Source organism: Arachis hypogaea, chromosome 7 (assembly GCF_003086295.3).
Source record: "Arachis hypogaea cultivar Tifrunner chromosome 7, arahy.Tifrunner.gnm2.J5K5, whole genome shotgun sequence".
NCBI lineage: Eukaryota > Viridiplantae > Streptophyta > Magnoliopsida > Fabales > Fabaceae > Arachis > Arachis hypogaea.
In genome coordinates, this window is record NC_092042.1 from 66,216,514 (window position 1) to 66,223,966 (window position 7,453).

Below are 7,453 nucleotides of genomic sequence, written 5' to 3' on the forward strand. Positions count from 1 at the left end.
AAAATACTATTAACCAGACTAACAAGATAAATAAGCATGATAAAATATGCATTACTAACAATACCGATAATAATATTAACATTTACGTAGACAATATTAATAAACGCCTCACATTTTGATTGACAGTAACCATAATAATATCAATATTTATGTAAATAACATTAATCAGAATAACAATACAAATAAACATAATAAAATATTTTTACTAACAATATTCCTAATAATATCAATTGCTATATTAGTATGAATTTTAATAAAAATAATAATAACAATAATAGTAGCTAACCTCTTCGTCGATATATCCTGCCACGTGAGCGACGCCATTTAGTCAGTACAAGCGATCCTCATCCTCCATTGGCTCCACCACCCACTCCTCCTTCACACCTCCAAAGTTTTCCCAAATCCTCTCAACACAACAACAACTTCCTTTTTTTTTTGTGCTGTCTCAAATGATCCGTCCCTGCCTTCAGCGGATTACTTATATAGCTACACACACATAAACCGCGGTGGGTTACCGGGTTTTATGTGCAATCAACTTTCCTCATAAACCGTGGTGACTCTCCATAGTTTATGCATGCCATCTCTCCTTCGTAAACCGTGGTGACTTACCACGGTTTAGACTCTATAATTTTTGCCCATAAACCGCTGGGACCTGTCACGGTTTATGCACGTTCTGAAATCGTGGTGGGTTGCCACGGATTACATATAAATGGCTTTTTGCACATTTAGGTAAAGGAATCTCCCATTCTATTTAAATAAGTAAATTGCCCTTAAATACACATCTATATCACAACACCAACTAACTAATCAATTAGACTTTCTCATTTAAATTATCGATTAAAGAAGAAATCAATTTTGCGTAAGGATAACATTAAGTTAACAAAAAAATTTAAATAAGACGACCTCTTTCATATCAGTTAATTTGAGGGTATTACATACCTCTTTTATATATTTTAATTAGTTGATGACATGTGTATTCATTAATTTTTAATTTTTAAAAATAAAAATTAATGTATTTAATACATATATAAAACATTTTATTACACAATACATATATTTAAATTTGGTTAAATCAAATTAACATATGTGATAAACTTTAAATAAATTATTTAAAAAAAAAAGAAAAAAATGCACAATTTTGTATTTGTTACCGGAAAAAGATGAAAGAACATAGAATCCTATTCCTCTTTCAGTGAATTTCGTCGTCTTCCCTTTTGTTCACTTTCAGAAAAAAAAAAATTGTTTTCTTACCTTTTCTTCACTCCCAGAATATTCTTTTTTTTTTCTAATTTTTCAAAATTCATCGACTTTGTTTCTCGATAATTTTTTCTATTCTTCACATACTAGCAAGACAGTAACCTAGAATTATTTTATTTAATTTAGTATTTATAATTTTATGTATGTAATATTTATAAGAGTTTTATTTTAATGCACTAATTTATACAATCGTATCATCACATTCATTCTTTTAGATGACTATTCACATAGTCAATGTAAAAGGTAATTATTTTCATATAATAAACTAATAAAAAATTACTTTTAAAAATTAAATTTAATATACATTATATCATATTTATAACAAAATAAATTATTTTAAAATAAAAATAATACTATATAGTATAAAAAATTTTAATCGAAATATAAAAGTATAATGTTCATTACAAATTTTACTCTAAGATATATTTTAAGAAAAAATATAGGTAGACAATGAAAATACTAAACAATGTGAACAATGAATATATCGAATGTTCAATTCACTATGTATGTAAATAGTTATCCTAATATTAAGATTTAGGTGGATAATTTGAGAGTGTAGTGTATTTTACTTTATTGGACCAATTTTAGAATTTATTGTTCACAAAAATTATTGTCTACCTAACAAAGTCTATATTTTAATTATAAAATACAGTTTCGAGCTGGATTAGGTCACCCAAAAGGCCAAAACATGACAAAAATCTTATTCGAAAATAACATCGAGTAAAAATAATAAATCCGAATCCAATAAAATATGACTCGAATCCGGATTTAGTCAGAGCCAGTCTTAAACATCCCTAGAGCGGAATATACAAAGAAATTCAAAGCTGACTTGAAGTGCTGCAAATGCACAACATTATGCATGCGCGCCTATCATGTATGTGCACCAGTTCGCGTACACACGATATCTACATACATACCACTTCTCGCGTACAAAGTAGTGAATTCATTTTTTCCACTTACTTGAAGTACGTGCATATGAACTTTGGGCCCTAGCCAGCTGCACCAAATATACTACGTAACACCCTCAATAATCGAATACTAACTATGCTTAAATCATAATATGACTATTGGTATAAATTTTTCTTTTCTTCATTTAAAAATGATTACATAGTTGAAATTAAATTATGTACAATCATATATATAGCATAATTAAAAGATACAACAATCTCAAAAGTGAGGGAAGACTTCTAAAAAAAATGAGACTATAAAGAATCTCCTACTTTCTCAAGCTCAAAAGTCTGAATGAAAATGACGCAAAAGTAATAAAAAATAAATACAAATAGTAAACGCACATCTCAAAATTTTTTATCTTTATTAAAGCTGGCGTTCTTTATTTTTTTTTTCTAATTATTTACCTACCTTTATACAAAACATATCCTAAATATTTCGTTGTATTCACTAAAGAAACACCTAAAGGTTATCTTAAGAATATTTTATGTAAATTAAAATTAAAATTTTAATATTTAAAATAATAAACAAGATGAATATTTTGTGATTCTACAATAAAGTTAATTTTATTTTTAAACAGAATTGAATTGGATGCCACTTAGACGAAGTTTGGAAAATAATAATAATAATAATAATAATAATAATAATAATAATAATAATAATAATAATAATAATAATAATAATAATAATAATAATAATAATAATAATAATAATAATTTAGCTGTTGAGGTGGTTTTCCTCAAGCCAGTTAACAATAAAGTCCATGTCACTATTTTTTAAGTGATGATACAAAATACAAATACCAAGTTGGCAGCCCTACGTTAAATATAAAATCAAGCATAGTAAAGCTACTTTACATTTTGCTCACAGAAAAATTTTACCTGCAACTAAGTTTAAGGATCATTATGATGTCTATCTGCTAAGCCTACGCTCTTTTCCTTTGAAGGCTAGTAATATATCTGAGTTTCAGTATCAAAATGGATAAATGATATAGACTCGTCTTCCATGTGACTAGTAAGATACAAAAGACATTTTTTAATTGATTCCAAATGCCATCGGGAATTGTCTTCCGAAAAGAAGGGTTGAATCTTTTGGTTAATCTCCGTCCAACTGCATCCGGGATTCTTCTTCAGTCCAAGCTTTTTCATTTTTGATCTCACCATCCGCATTTCATCCCAGTTTTGGACAGATGCATACATATTTGACAAGATAATATAGGTTGATGGATCATCAGGATTCTTGTCAATTAGCATTCTTGCAATTTTAACCCCCAAATCAAGATTTCTGTGCAAACGACATGCAGAAAATAATGTGCTTAACAACCCAACATCATCCGTGATTGAGGGATTTCTTTGCAGAATCTCATAGGCTTCATTTAATCTTCCAGCACGTCCAAGAAGATCAATTAAGCATGAATAATGCTCAACTCTTGGCATAATGCCATAAACATTGATCATTTCGTTGAAATAATAGCATCCTTCATCCACCAACCCTGCATGGCTACAAGCAGATAATATGGCAAGAAAAGTAACTCTGTCAGGTTTCACATTCCGCTGAAGCATGTCAGCAAAGAGTTTTAAAGCTTCATGGGCCCGACCATGGGACCCATAAGCTGTAATCATCGAAGTCCAAGACACCAAATCTCTCTCCGGTAAAATTCTAAAAATACCAAATGCTTCATCAACAGCACCACACTTTGCATACATATCAAGAAGAGCCCCCATAACTACTACATTGTCTTCTAAGTTTCTCTCAATAATCAATTTGTGAACCTCTTTACCCTTTTCTAGAGCTGCTAGTTGTGAACAAGCAGCTAAAACACTAGTAAAAGTAATAGCATCTGCTTCTACATGAGCTTGTCTCATGTCACTAAACACATCATAGGCTTCAAAAAATTTCCCTGCCGTCATATATCCAGAAATCATGACGTTCCAAGAAACGGCATTTGTCTTCGGTATTAACTTAAAGATGGCTTCAGCTGACCTAACCTTTCCACATTTGAAGTATAAATCCATTAGGGAGGTATTAATAAAAATATCAGGTTGTATGTTGTTTCGTATAATATATCCATACACGAATTTCCCCTCTAGTAATCGAGCTGATCGTGAACAAGCCATTACTATGCTACTTAAAGTAGTCAAAGTTGGCTTGATTCCCTCATTGTACATCCTCCTAAAATGTTGAATACATGAAGGGATGTCACCTTTCAAACCATATCCTACAATCAGGGAATTCCAAGCAACCACGGTCCTTTTGGGCATTTGCTCAAAAACCTCTATGGCATTTTCTAGTGACCGCATTTTCCATACATGTCAACAAGAGCAGAACTAATGAAACTATCTAGCTGAAACCCACTATTAATTAACTCCTTATGAATTTCCCTTCCCCTCTTCAAATCTAAAAGTCTAGCACATGAGGAAATAGCTGTTGTGATTGTAACTGAATCAGGCTCAAAACCAAATCCTCTCATTATGCTAAAATAACGTAGGGCCACTTCGAATTTTCCATTTTGGTAATAACAAGAAATCACTGTATTCCAGCTTGCCAAATCCTTTTCAGGCATTTCCTCAAAAATCTTTATAGCATACTCAAGTGCATTGCATTTAGCATACATACCAACAAGAGAGCTTCCAAGTACAATGTCTGTCATTAAACCAGCTTTTACCAAACAGGTATGAATCATTTTCCCTAAGATGACTCTTCTCAACCCGCCACAAGCCTTGAGAACACTCGGGTAAGTATAACTATCAGGTTTAAGATAAGGGTAATGCAAGAACTTCTCAAAAAGCTCTAGGGCTTCCACATACATGTAATTCTTAGAGTAACCGGCCATTAGGCCATTCCACAAAGAAATCTCACTTGGATTTTCAATGGTATCAAAAGCATGCTTTGCAAAATCATATAAATGACAAGAAACATACAGGCTAATCAGGTTCCTGCAAAAGGAAACATCACTTTGCAACCCCAAAGTCACAACCTTCTGATGGATGAGTTTCCCTTGCTTAAGTGACTTGGAAGTCACACTGGCTTTCAAAAGGAATAGAAGTTTTCTTGCATCCATTCAGCAATGGCTACAGAGATACAACAAAGAAACTATAATCAATCTTACCACATTAAGGGAGAAAAAAATATCAGAAATATAATCTACGAAACAAGAGGGTGTTGTTCAGATGCCCGTATTATTCAATATAATAAGAAAATTAGCTTTATTTAATTGTACACTATAAGTTTTAATATTTTTTACAGTAAAAAAAATCGACAAGCAATAAAAGAAATATAAATGTTAAGAATCATTACACTTAAGAATCAGAGTTGTTGATATCAATAAATATAATTAACTATATAAGGAAGGATGTGGAGCCAAGTGAAAAACATACATTGTAAGCAAATTACTAAGTTACAATACAGTGGTGGTAGCATATATACCACTCAATGCAGAATTCTCACTGGCAACCTGGAAATGCGATATGATTTGAAGGATGTTGCTTCATCTCCATAAACAAAAGCAAACTGTGAAGCTAACCCTGTAAACCACAAGTATAAACAATACAGTTTTAAACAAAAAAATACCTATAATTATATGCATAAATAAATAAATAAATAAATAAAGACAAATATATTTATAAATTCAGTTTGTGACAATCTATGAGGTAAAATTGCAGATCCATTTTCATTTTTTCCAAAAGATAAAAAATAAAAGAACTTTCAAAGGACTTAGACAGCGTGCCTCACACTTTCATTATTTCTACCATGTCGATATGCAGATATGATGCAGAATATATGTTAGTAATTGTTGATTGTTTTGTTCAAATTGGTAAATAGATTAAAATAAAATGAGCAATAATGTCTTTATTGGCAAGTGAAACATAAATGAAATTGAAGCACACAAGAGTATTACTACTCCGACAGTCAAAACAAGATACATATACAGGAATGATGTCTTTGGAGATACGCAAACTTGCCTCTACTCATTCATTCATCTACAAAATCACTGAAGAAGAACATCTCTGGAGGTAGAAAATTAACAGCAGTAACAAGAATAACTAACACAATAAATTTGACATGAAGATGAGAAATGAGCAACATGAACAGGAAATTAAATTTCTTGAACAGTTGAACTCACCGAAAGAAAGTAGCAGCAACAGACGAGACTAATAATTAAATATCAATAACTAATAACATAGCTAGAACAAATAAGAAAGTTAAGCTAGAAAATTGAATAAGAAGAGATTGAATGGCGTATACATCGCATCATGTTAGGATCACGCACCCAATCTGAGCTTCCACTCCCGCAGCCAGCATTCCTTTTGACCCTAATTATCATATTCAAATAATCAGGATAACAAATTATAAATTCCGAACAAACGAATAACATTAAAATCAAATTAAAATGTGCAAAAACCCTAAATGCTTAGCAGAAATATAGGAGCGGTGAAGCACATAGAAGTGAGAGAAGGCGAAGCAGAGGAGACGCAAGAACCAGAGAACAGGCAACTAAGCAAGAGGCCCGATGCGACGAACCAGAGGCCAGTGGCACGACAGAGAGACGGTGAAGCTGAGCTGCAGAGTTGACGCCAGCAACGGCGGACATATGCAGCGACGGTGGGAGAAAATGCAACAAAGTGAGCGACGAAGCGACGCGAATGGAAGCAACAAAGCTACGCGAGCAGAGGCGATGGAGCAGAAGACTGCCAGCGACGAGCAGGGGACGATGAGAGAAGAGAGCATTGCCGTCGAGGGGGAGCAGATTGTGACTAGTCAGGAACAAGGAGGGGAGGAAATATTGGATTTTTTTTGTCTGAAATAAAAAAAATATTATTTCTAAAAACAAATTATTTCAACTTTAAACACTAGATATTTTTTTGATTGAATATTTAAAATAGCCCTGAAATTTGATCCGACTCAATTAGTTTTCAAAGTTTCAATTGATTCTAAATATCATAGCTATTATAACTGAACCGGCAATCAATCCGGTCATATGACTAAATCATAATGTCACTGGTTTAATCGGTGGATTATTGATTCATCCGGTTGATCCGGTCATAATTTAAAAAAATATAAATTATATAAATGAAATTAAAATTAAGTATTAAAATTTAAAATGCAAGTCTTTACAAACATAATAATATTAAAATATTAATTTTTAGACATAACTAATGATGCAAAAATGGATAATAAACTAGTTTTTAGTACAAAATATTTTCACCATTTAAATAAACAAGAACAAGCAAAAGATAACACAGTCGAT

General features: G+C 31.9%; 1 pseudogene; it reads right to left on the bottom strand.

The window, feature by feature from the left end:
* Window positions 1-2,885: 2,885 nt before the first annotated feature.
* On the bottom strand, window positions 2,886-7,056 carry LOC112703300 (pentatricopeptide repeat-containing protein At5g27110-like; annotated as a pseudogene).
* Between the last annotated feature and the right edge of the window lie 397 nt (window positions 7,057-7,453).